Source organism: Pituophis catenifer, unplaced genomic scaffold, assembly GCF_029215685.1.
Source record: "Pituophis catenifer annectens isolate HBS135680 unplaced genomic scaffold, rPitCat1.0.hap2 SCAF_3, whole genome shotgun sequence".
Lineage (NCBI taxonomy): Eukaryota > Metazoa > Chordata > Lepidosauria > Squamata > Colubridae > Pituophis > Pituophis catenifer.
This window is the reverse complement of record NW_027256883.1, coordinates 96097522-96110097: the sequence shown is the minus strand read 5'-3', so window position 1 is coordinate 96110097 and position 12576 is coordinate 96097522. Positions and strand designations below refer to the sequence as shown.

Below are 12576 nucleotides of genomic sequence, written 5' to 3'. Positions count from 1 at the left end.
GAATTGTAATAATAATTGAGATACTATTAATTGTATATTGTGTTGAAAGCAGAAATGGTTAAGTTGTGGTTTGGAGGAATATATGGGGGAAATTATTTGGTTTATTATTATTGGTAAATATAATTAATTGATTTGTAAGAAATTGGATTGCATGGAAATAATTGGAATATTCATGTTCATATTGATTAATATACAAAAAAGTTATATAACTAATTGATTTATATTAAAATGTTGAATTTGTATTAAACAACTGTATTACATAATTAACCAATGTGAGGATGGATATAAAAATAGATGACAATGCGAAGGAGTATAATATAGAATAGAAGGGAAAAATTGAATTTGATTAAGTTTAGAGATGAGGATGAAGGGTAATATTGGTTTTTTTAAAAAATAGATGAGGAATAAATATGGTAAAAAGAAAATATAGAAATTGTAAATTTAATTGAAATGACTAAATACTGTGTTGGAAGAAATATCCTTCTGGGTTCTGCTCCAAGTGGGGAAAAAGACACTGGAAACATGGAGACTGCTTGGAAAGATGGTTTAATGGTGGACAGGATCACATGGCTTGATGGGGCCCATTGTGTTAGTTTCTGTTGCTATTGTGTTGCAAATGTCCTTTGACAAAGGATTGACTTTCTGCCTCTGGCCCATTAACAAAGGGTGGGGGGCAGGAAGGTGGGAGCTGCTTTGTCTGAAAATATGCGTCTCCATTTCTCATCCAGGGAAATATAATATTCTGCCTTTTTAATATTTCCCAAAATATTTCATTTTTCTAGGAAAGGGGTGGGTGCTAACCTCCTACAACTGTTTAAATTTGTGAACCGGCCAAATACTCTGTTCAAAGAAAATACGTTGTATGTTTGTATGTGTGTTTCTAATTATTGCTATTTATTCCTATTTGTTCTCTTTTATTCTTTAAAGTTTAACAATTCATTCTTTATCTTAATATCTTAGTATTTGTTTGGGGTTTGCTTTCTTCCCTTTCATCTTTTTTATTGTACAGCAATCTTTCTCCTCAAACCTACCACCTCTGTCTTTTCTTTCTTACTTACTTTCTCTTCCCCCCTTCTTCTTCTCCCTACTTCCTCTTTCTTTCTCCTTCTCCTCCTCTCTTCCTCCCTCTCTTACCTTCACTCCTACTCTAATTTCCCTTCCCTTCCTTCATCCCTCTCTATTGCTGTATCCGTTTATGCATATGGACTACTCAGAGGGCTGAAAAAGTTATTTTTGACTGGTCCTCGCACTTTTGACCAGTCCTCGAACTTACAACTGTCCTCACAATTTACATTTTTGCCCTATCTTGTCACCATGGTGAAGAGAAGTAGTTGTGAAATGAGTGACACGGTTGTTAAGAATGGTACAATGGGCATAAATGATGACCAGTCATAACTGCGAAGACCGGTCAAAAGTGCGAGGACCTGTCAGAAATCACATTTTTCAGCCCTCTGTGTAGTCCTTTTGTGCACAGGGACTACTCAGAGGGCTGAAAAAGTTATTTTTGACTGGTCCTCGCACTTTTGACCAGTCCTCGAATTTACAACTGTCCTCACATTTTACGTTTTTTGCCCTATCTTATACCATGTTGAAGAGAAGCAGTTGTGAAATGAGTGACATGGTTGTTAAGAAAGCTGCATGGGCATAAATGTGAGGATGGTCATAAGTGTAAGGACCAGTCAAAAGTGCGAGGACCTGTCAGAAATGACTTTTTTCAGCCCTCTGAGTAGTCCCTATACACATAGCCATGGCCACCCGGTCACATGACCAGCTAGCCACGCCCACCCAGTCACATGACCTCCAAGCCATGCCCACAAAATAAGCCACGCCCACAGAACTGGTAGTAAAAAAAATTTAGAACCCACCCCTGGTTGGGGGTCACCACAACATAAGGAACTGTATTAAAGGGTCGCGGCATTAGGAAGGTTGAGAACCACTGATCTAACACATATAACAGAATGTTAATATAACAGTTCACATTTAAAACAAATCACTTGTTCAAAAATTTATTTCCATTCATATTCCTAGTTATATTTAAATAATTATTTTTATTTGCTGTATTAATTTTATTTAACAGTATTCTGAGCAGTCAGTTTCTCGTAACATGCTTTGCCAGCTTAAATTTATTCAAAATCATTAACTAGAACTTTCAGAAAGCGGACTTTTACTCTGGATTGTCCTGAAAAAACATGACAGGATGTGTTTCCTAAACAACCTACATTCTTTAACAAAGACCTACATTCTTTAACAAAGATATAGGGTCCTGGCAGCCTCCAATACCTTTAAGTATATGTGTAAATCATATTCTGCTTCAAAAAAAAAAAAAAGGAAGAAATCACTGTTTCCTTCACAACTCCACAACTTCCAAAAAAATTCAACTTAAGAATTTTGAGGCAAGCAGCATAAGTCGTCAACCCAACCTTGAAATTTTGCTTGTTCTAGAGCAATCTAATGTTTCATGACATTAGATTTTCTTAATTATGATTTTGAAAGAGAATTTTTATAAAATGTTTCATTGGTACACGATACCAGATAAATTGACAAAAATGTATAAGAGAATTTCCAGTATTCATTGGAAATTTAATCATATGGAAGGAACATTCTATCTTTAGTGGACATGTAATAAAGCTAGAAAATACTAGGATCAAGTATGTATTTTGATGCAGAAGATTTTACAAGTGAATTTATTTATTTATTAGTCACATTTCTATGCCGCCCAACTCCCTAGGGACTCTGAGCGGCTTACAGCAAAAAAAACAATGTGAACAATATCCCGTAAAAAAATTTTAAAAGAAAACATTAAAAACCCATACACTCCATTCCATGGCCGGATCTCGCAAGATCGCAGTAGCAAGATCAACGGCCCCAGGCCTGCTGGAAAAGCCAGATCTTCACTGCTTTCCAGAAGACCAATAGGGTGGGGGCGATCCGGACCTCAGGAGATAATTGGTTCCAGAGAGCTGGGGCAGCCACAGAGAAGGCCCTCCCCGGCGGGCCCGCAAACCGACATTGTTTAGCTGACGGGACCCGGAGGAGACCAGCTCTGTGGGATCTTACCAGCCGCTGGGAGCTATGTGGTAGAAGGCAGTCTCGAAGACAGCCTGGCCCTGAGCCATGTAGGGCTTTAAAGGTAATAACCAACACCTTGAATTGCATCCGGAGACCGACAGGGAGCCAGTGCAGCACACGGAGAATTGGTGTAATGTGGATGTATCTAGATGCACCCACAATGGCTCATGCGGCTGCATTTTGGACCAACTGTAATCTGGTAGCCCCATGTAGCCTGGTAGCCCCATGTAGAGCACGTTGCAATAATCCAACCATGAGGTGACAAGGGCATGAGTGACTGTGAGGAGAGCCTCCTGATCCAAGTAGGGTCGCAATTGGTGCACCAGGCGAACCTGTGCAAAAGTCCCCCTAGCCACAGCTGTCAGATGTTGTTCCAATCTTAGCTGTGAGTCTAGGAAGACACCCAGATTGCGAGCCCATTCTGAGGGGGACAATTTCTCCCCCCACCCAGGACCAAGGATGGACAATCAACATAGTCTTTAGGAGGCAATACCCACAGCCATTCGGTCTTGTCTGGGTTAAGTCTGAGCCTGTTGACTCCCATCCAGGTCCTCACAGCCTCCAGGCACTGGCACATCACATCCACTGCCTCAATGTACAATTGAAACCAGAGATCTTTCTTTTGAGCTTTTAATGGACAAACAAATGGGGGCTTCTTATGAGGCTTTGTTTTTATGTATGATAATGGCAGAGGAATTTTTACAGGTTCAAGAGTGCAAGGAATTACAAATACCTTTACAAATGAAAATATGGGTTGTGAAGGTGGTGGGATTGGTGGAGATGGAAAGATTGAAAGTGTTGATAGAAAAAACTTTGAGAGATTTTATTTTTACTTGGAAACCATTTTTGGATTTTGAAAGAAATTGAAAGAAATGAAATGTTGATTTTGGGATTTGAAGATTAGAATCAATGTGATTATGGAAATAATCTACACAAATGTTGATTTTAGAGAAAGGGTTTGATATATTTTTACATATCAGTACCAAAGAACATTGAAAGGCATTGCTTTTCTATTTTTCTCTCTTTTCTTCCTCTTTCTTGAACTCTTTTTCTTTCCCAAGTTTCTTCTTTCTTAAAAAAAAAAATTCTGTTTCTCTTTTAAGCTTTTTTTTTAATCAATAAAGGAAGGAATGGATTGATAGATGGATGGATAGATAGATTCATCCATCAAAAATTATTTTAGTGTTTCCTTGAAATAGTGGAAAGTAAAAGGTGGGAGATGTACCAAACTATGAAACAGCAGTTTCTAGTATTGTTAACTAATGCTCTAAATTTTGCTCCCTATTTGAGATAAAATATTGTTTCAAATATTCCAACATCTCTGAAGGAATACTCAGAGCATCAATAAAATAACCTGTATAAGCTTATGACCACAATTATGATTAGAATTTCCATAGCTAAGATGGTTGTTAAGTGAATCATGTCTGCTTTTATGACCTTTTTTGTCACAGTTTTAAAGCGAATCATTGCAGCTGTGAAGTGACTCACACAATTGTTTAGTGTATCTCACATTGCTTGTTGGGCGCCAGCTGGGAAGGTCGCAAATGGTGATCACATGACCCCTGCAATTGTCGTAAATACAAGCACCCGAATTTTGACCATACAGCTGTGGGGATGCTGCAACAGTTTTAAGCATGCGGATCGATCATGTTACTTTTTTCAGTGCCATTGAACTTCAAACAGTTGCTAAACGAATAATTGTAAATCGAGGCTTATCAGCTGCCTACAATTTGGCAGTTTAAATCTCATTAAGGCTCAAGGTTGACTCAGCCTTCCATCCTTCCAAGATCGGTAAAATGAGGACCCAGATTGTTGGGAGTAATATGCTGACTCTGTAAACCACTTAGAGGGCTGTAAAGCACTGTGAAGCGGTATACAAGTCTAAGTGCTATTGCTATCTTGAGTATTTCCAGTCCTTAATTTAACTGCAGCTGATATACTGCCCATTCTCCTCTAAAACACTCACTGGCCATATATAGATAATCCAATTATGTTATACTCAAAATAATGTTGGAAGTTGTCCACTACAATATTTAGGTTTGAAGTGGCTGGGGGGGGGACTGTAAATTGCAGTTTGAGATGTTTCCCTGCTCTATGAAGGGAAATGCAGCGATGCAGAAGACTCATCTACTACACTTTACTTAAAGTGACATTTGATCCTACAAACAACACAGAAATGAAAAACAACTTTTTGTGTCTTGGGCATTATGATTTTCATCTATATAAAGTAGATTTTGATTTTTTTTTTCAAAGCACAAATTCATCAATCTGTTTAGTATTTGGTGGCTCCTTAAAACACTTTAACTGCACTTTAAGCTCTTGATTTCTTTGGTTTACTCAACTTTAAATTAGACCCTACACAATCACTTTCAGTCACTGACCTCTGACTTCCTAAATGCTTATTCACATTGTATTGAAACAAATGGCACTATAGCTAAGTATTACTTAAAAATCAGGGCACTGAGCTTAAGTTTATATAAGCAAGAGTTTCAGTTGGATAGATGCAAGAATAAAAAACAGTAATTTTTAAAAATGATATTTTTTCTTCTATTCAAATTAGATTTCAAATATTTGGTTGAGATTTAATTTTTTTTCTTTAAAAATTGCAAAACATACCATTGTGAATAAAAACCATTTGTAATTTGAGGGTTTTTTTATTTTTAAAGACAATTGATCAGAATAAGTAGGCACATATGCGTACAGTAAAAAGCCTGTTCAAGCACATTATAGAATATATATATATCATGTATGCATACTTATTTGAACTGTAGTTGATCCCCCATCTAATTAAATCAAACTGCACAACAGCTTTGACAACAATTCAAATCAATTCATCTAAAAAAATCAGAATAATTTCATTATAATATTAGACTGGAACTATCTACTAAAACAGAATTATACTGTTCTGACTCTTCTGGGATTGAGATTTAAATTATTTTGAAGTACTCAGAAGCAAAGTATTCAAGCAGAAACAAACAGATGACTTTGGAGGATTGAAAAATATGCAATATGAAACTCTCTCTCTCATCTTTGTGTACACATGTAAGAACAAACACCCTATCATAAATGTCATTAAATGAGCAGGTCGGTAACATAATTGTAATGTATATACATCTTGCACTCTGGCATGCAACTAGTATAAAATAAAGATAGCACAATTCACAAAAAGGCAAAAGTTTGCAGATGCATCTAAGATAGATACCCAATGGAGCTGGAAGGAGACAGAGCAATCCAGCCAATGGTAGCTGCAATTAAGAACTACAATTGAGTGAGCCACAACCGGATATGCAAATTAAATACAAAAGAATTCAAAGTGTACTGTTAAAGATTTGTGTATGACTCACAGAACATAAAAGAAGTCTTGAAAACACCTGTTCGCCTCATGCAAGCTACAGAATTACAGATCCTATCTATCTGAATCTCTAAAAATGCAAACATGACATTTCTGAATCTCTACCAGAACACAATCATATCTGGGAACAATAAAAAGAAATACATTGAGAAGACCACATGTAATAAAATATTACCAAGAACACTGCATTCATTTTTTTCCTAGTTTTAATTATTTGTAGTAGGCAGGCTTAGATATCATCCCATATCAGGCTAATGAGCAATATGGGAATTGAGAAAAAACAAAAAAAGTTGAATGCATGGGAATAGATCACTGAAGAAGTGTTTCTGAATAAGCAAGAAGTGATAAGGTTAAGCATGAACAGGTAATGAATGAGCTGAACAAAAAAGTGAATTCACCAGTACACAAGCACACCATAGACCAGATACACAGATACACACACACACACACACACACACACACACAGATGACTTGGTTATACAGGTAGTCCTCGACTTAGGATCACAATTGAGCCCAAAATTTCTGTTAAGTGAGACATTTAAGTGAGTTTAAGGACATTTTACAACCTTTCTTGCCTCAGTTAAGTAAATCACTGCAGTTGATAAAGTTAGTAACCCCATTGTTAAGTGAATCTGGCTTCCCCGTTGACTTTGCTTGTCAGGTCACAAAAGGTGATCACGTGACCTTGGGAGACAGCAACAGTCATAAATATGAACCACTTACCAAGCATCTTAATTTTGATCATAAGTCACTTTTCTCAGTGCCGTTGTAACTTTGAACGGTCACTAAATGAACTGTTGTAAGTCAAGGACTACCTGTATAGCAACATACTACAAATTGCAATTGCAAAACAATTACATGTAGGAAGACTAAGCAGGTTGAGAGGTAGAAAACTGAAAAACTATGGTTGAGTAAGAAAAAAAGGAAATGTATGGCGTGTGTGTGAGAGAGAGAGAGAGAGGGACAGAGAGAGATGAGAAGGATTATAAAAAAAGATATATTGGCAAAAGTTAGATAGATTTTGGAGTCAGACTGCAAAATCACTTTTAATCACCAGCCATCTTTTTTTTCTTCCAGAATGATCCTGACACCACAAGAGGCCAAAAAGACTGTTACAAAATGAAAGGCAGAACATAGAATAAACCTTTTGCTTTTCAATACTCTCAACCAAGCTGAAAGGGCCATTGCTACTCAATAAAGTTTACAGGAATTGGTGCATAGAAAGGAGGTTAGCATGTTATTTACCAGCTTGCAAAGAGAAAGGGGAATATAGGAGGGGGGGGTCACATTAATAACTGTAATGCTATTCTTGGGAGTCACAACTAGTTGTGAGGACAAACTTGCCATCTATCTGACACTAAATTCAGGTCTTGCTGACAGGAAATCCTTGAGGAGGTTTTATTCTTTCTGAGAACAGCAAAAAGAGATATTCTGCTCTTTCTCCTTCTCACCCTACACATTTTACTGTAGTCAAATCCCAGCCCCACCCACCCACCCACACTGATAAGGCCCACTCCACAGACTTTTCCACTTACTATCAATGTATTATCAGGCAGCGTCACTGCTTAAGACTCTCCATACCTTTAAGGCAAACAGATGTGGCATAAAATGCAGTGGAGCACTTTAGTAAGGTTCTCTCACCTACTGATGGAAATTTCCAAATGGTCAATCATGAAAAGCATGAAAAGCAGTGAACTCCAGCAAGGATCAGAGCACATAGCCTGTAACCAACAGCAATATAGGAAGGACTATGCATCATGAACATGAGCTGATGGGTGGTAGGGCCTGCTGCCTGAAATGAACGGCTCAATTAAGAAACAAATTTGGATTAAGTTTATTTTAAAATATATCAGTTTGCTTTTTGATTTTCCTAATTAAGGCAAAATATCAACAAGCCCTTGCTTTTGCATCTGCTCCTGTTTCTTTGAACCATATTCTTTTGGCCACCAACAAACCCAGTTACCTTTTGGAAACCCCTTCCTGCTGCTGCGAGCCAAAGAGCAGTTTAGTGAGGATGGGGGAAGGGTGTCAGAGGAAGCTGACTGAGCGTGGAAGAGAGCAGCAACTTTGGTTCTCCCTTCAGGGTTTAGGGTTAGTGGGGTTAAGGAAAGGGGTCCTAGTGGGGAAGGAAAGTCTTGCCTCACACAGCTTCTAGCTGCCAACATAGCAAACAGCTGCATAGTGGTGCAGTTCTACAATCTCCCAAGTCTGCAGATTTAAAGCTAAGCAACGAACTGCAAAGGAAAGAAAAAAGTGTGGCTCCCACCACAAGATAAATGGATAGCCCAGAAACCAACCAGGAATCAGAAGCAAATGCTGTTTACAAAATAATCTTCAAGTGAATCCGTGACTTCTAACTTTTTTGCTGCTTATTTCGTGAAACCACCTCAAGTAAGAGAAGAAGGTGAAATGAAGCTTTCCTTGCCGAAGAAATTAAGCTTCTAGGACGTCTCTTCTTTCCTGCCGACCGCATATTTTGGGTAAGGTCATCAGTAGCAGAGCCAGCCAACCTCCTTCCCTCCCTCTTCCCCCGCCCCCAGCTTCAGGCGCTGCAGGAGGCAGGCATGGAAGCGCCAGCCAGGCTCGCCCACTGTCCGGCAAGACCTGGCGGGGAGAAGCAGAGGCGAAAACAGCTGACAACCCCTGCAGAGGCGCTCCTCAAGGCTCGGGCGCCTCTCTAATCCGCCGCCTGCTCGCACAAGCAGACCAGGGACGACGTGGTGGGTCAGCCAGACCCAGCAGCCTTCAACGCCTGGCTGGCTAGCTGCAGACACTACGGCTGTAACCTGGGAAACGAACCACCGATTAGGCGGCCCAGGGGGCGGATGGGGGGGAGGAGCTCTCGATCTTCAATGCAGTGGCCGACCCGAGAGGGAGGAGAACGGAAAGAGACCCTGCAATAAATCCCGTACGCTGAAAGCTGGCAGCTGTCGCCTTAAAGGAAGGGAAAGGGGGGGGGCGCTAAATCTTCCAAACAAAACTTTGCTCAGCAGCCACGAACCAAGCGCTCACTCCCCCCCCTACGCCCTCCCCCAAAAACCCCAAGGACCAGGAAAAACGAGAATTGGCCGAACCTTCCTGGCGGCTCCACTCACAGCCTCGGCGGGCAGCTCCGGCCGCTTCTCTTCCTGCAGAAACAGAAAAGGAGCCGAGGTCTCTGCCCCGGGTTGGCTTTCGGGATCGAGGAAAGAGCCCGCCCTCTTCAGGGGACCTCCCGAAGCTGCTCTTTTGCCGCTGGCGCTGCTCAGAATCGCACGCGGCACACACCCCAAATCCCCCCTCGCTTTTTGTCTGGAGCCACTGATCTGAGACCAGCGTGGATGTGCTGCTGCGGCAGCAACACCTCCCCAGAAGGAAAGCAGGGAGGGACGGAGGAAGGCGGCGCGGAAGGTGGAAGGAAGCCAGAGGGACTTACGCCATCCACTCGGCAGCACCCGAAGGGAAGGGAATTACTTCACCGCCGCAAACTTTTCCGCAAGACTTTCCTCTTTCCCGCCCTACATCTACATATAGAACCCAGAGAAAAGGCCTCTTCGGATTGTTGCACCTACCAGAAGCTAAGCGGTCCGGAGCTACAAGAATAGCAGCCGTGAAGCAGAGGGAGGAAGGAGAGCTGCACCCGCCACCCCGGGCAGTCCGTGTGTGCGTGTTGCGCGCGCGCTGGCGCTAGCCGGATTAGAGAGGCAAATCCAGATCGTGCCCAGTGGTGATGCTGGCGATTTTAACACCTGCCCCAAGGTATCCTCTCTCAAAAAGGGACCTCAGCGAAGCGGACTCCCCGCCGGACACATTCAGGAGCGGCAGCGAAGCTAAAGCAGGCGGCGGCGGGCATATTAAGAAAGAGGTCGGAGCGGACAAAGTCAGAATTGCAAATAAGTTGATCGCGCTAAAGATAGCTGACGAGAACAGTTCTTGCCCTCCCTCCCTCCCTCCCTCCCTCCCCGCCAGCAACTCCACGACAAACCCACCTCTACATCCTCGCTCTGCAAGTGCCGAGACAGGCGGACCACATTGCAAAGGGCTGCCTCTTGCTGCCGCCGCTATTGCTAATGCCCGGGGCTGTAAGGAAAACCCGGACCGGACTCTCAGAGCAGGCTCCCATTCGGCTGCCTGATTTCTCCTCCCCTTCTCCTGCAGCTCGCGCTTTCTCTGCCCTTGTCTTTAGCGCTCCGACGGTGAATATCCCCCTAGCCTCTCTAAAAGCCACAAGTCGACAATTTCGTAGCCATCGGTTCACTGGCCTTCCGAAGCTGGAGTTCGTTCTTTCGGGGGTTACGATCGCTTAATCCAAACAACGCCGCTATCTCCCACCCGATTCCTTGCACCTTCTTCCCAATGTTATTTCTGCTGTTCAATCTCGTTCCTCGTCCTGAGAGAATTCCGATAGCAAATACTGTGGCAAGTTCTTTCCCTTTAAACACGCATACGCACGCGACCCAAAGTAGAGATGCAAAACTTTGAAGTGTTAGTTGCGGGAGGTAGCTGGGCTGTATTGCACCACATCCAGCGTTCCTCGGTACAGTTAGACGTTTTCAAGTCCACCAAAGCAAAGCGAGTATATTTTTGGAGAAAGGGATGAAGTTTCCAGATCCTCGCCGGGAGGCTGGTTTCAGCCACAAGTAGGGCCACGTCTAACAGAAGAGGTGAAAAAGGGATAGGCTTGGAGTAAACAACGAATGTAAACAAATAAATTAGCGTCAGATGTAAACAAAAAGCCTGATCAAAGTGAGCTTTGTTGTGGTCATCCACCTCGGCCTTTAGAAAGAAATCAAATTTTGTTTACAGTGAATCTGAACGTGAGCTCAACAATCCAGAATAATACTAATTTTTATAGTGGCGACCCAAACCCTCCCCTACGTACCGGAATTAGGCAGGACCCAATCGCTTGGGTCAGCTTTTGGCTGGACTCTCCTCAGCTGTCATATTTCCATAGCGGCTACGTGGGCGGACCTTGATCCCTTTAGATTCCAGTAACCGCGTGACCCCCAAAGACGCGGACTTGAGCCATTTTCTCTTCCTTCCACCCTCTCCTTCCTCTCGCGTAAGGCTACAGGGCAAGCTGCAAATAGCATGGCTCCTCCCTCAAGGCTGGGACGTGATGAGCGCAGTATGGGTGGGCTCGGAAGAACCAGACACCCTTTCCCACATAACTTTGAGCACGGGAGGGGGAGCGGAAGCCTTCGCAGCGCCTCGGCTCCGGGCAGTGGATTGAGTGCGTGATTCGCCCGAGGATCAGTGTGGGATGAGGAGAGAGAGGCAGAAGTGGGCAATTTATTCTCCGCAATGTGCAGCGCCGTATGACAAACGCCTAAGAGAGAACGTTCTCGCTGAACTCAGGCTAAAGAACAGCGTGCGGCAATTAGGAGCCAGTCCACCCAAATTTAGTTTCAATTCCCGTTGATTGCAGGACCGAAAAGTAAATTTAATTCGGAGTGATATCAATGAGCCAGTATCGTTCAGTTTAAACGCTAGAAACCCTTTAGGGATTCCAGTTTCTGCGACTGGATAAATAAATAACACATTTGTTAAATGCATTAATAAAGCGGTCCTAAGTGCTACAAAAAAGATACTCCTTTAATACAGGACTTCTGGTTGCCATGATGTGTTGTGCAGGCTATATAACAAGGGTGCTATTCAGATGGTGATCACCCGCGGCCCTTTTTGATTTTCCAGATTCCTCTTGATGTCACACTCAAGTAGAGTTTTAAGTATATTTGGTAATACTTATTAAATATTTCACTTGTTAAACTGTTATTTAATGTCAAATTTTAGATTATATTTCAACGTCATTTGAGCCTTTTGCTTGTAAATAAATTGATGGATATTACTGCTATCAATTTATGTCTGATTTTTTAAAATGAAAACATTTATATTTTGTCTTTTTTCTCCAAGCTATCCAAACAACATAATAAATATATTTAAAATACAGTGAAAAACATCCAATTGATAAAAAGACCACATGAAACAAGAAAAACGAGAAGAACAGCCAGTAGACGAAATGGGGCACAGTCATTATCTGAAAGGTAGTGACTTGACCTGGCCTGGAAAGGGAGTGGAAGGAATACCAAGTTTCTTTCTCTGGGAGCAAATTCCAAGACTGAAGGCAGCTACCAAAAGACCCCATACACCTATTCACAAGTAAACACTCAACATTC

The 12576-nt window shown here is 41.9% G+C and overlaps 1 protein-coding gene across 4 annotated transcripts in view; it reads right to left on the bottom strand.

The window, feature by feature from the left end:
* The window catches only part of CXXC5 (CXXC finger protein 5), a 170103-nt gene extending 158599 nt beyond the window's left edge, over positions 1-11504 (bottom strand). Inside the window, exon 1 of one of the 4 annotated variants that reach the window (XM_070940815.1) lies at positions 11283-11504. The gene's annotated coding sequence lies outside the window, so the exon portion shown is untranslated. The other 3 variants (XM_070940811.1, XM_070940812.1, XM_070940814.1) reach the window with 3 other exon arrangements.
* Positions 11505-12576: the final 1072 nt, after the last annotated feature.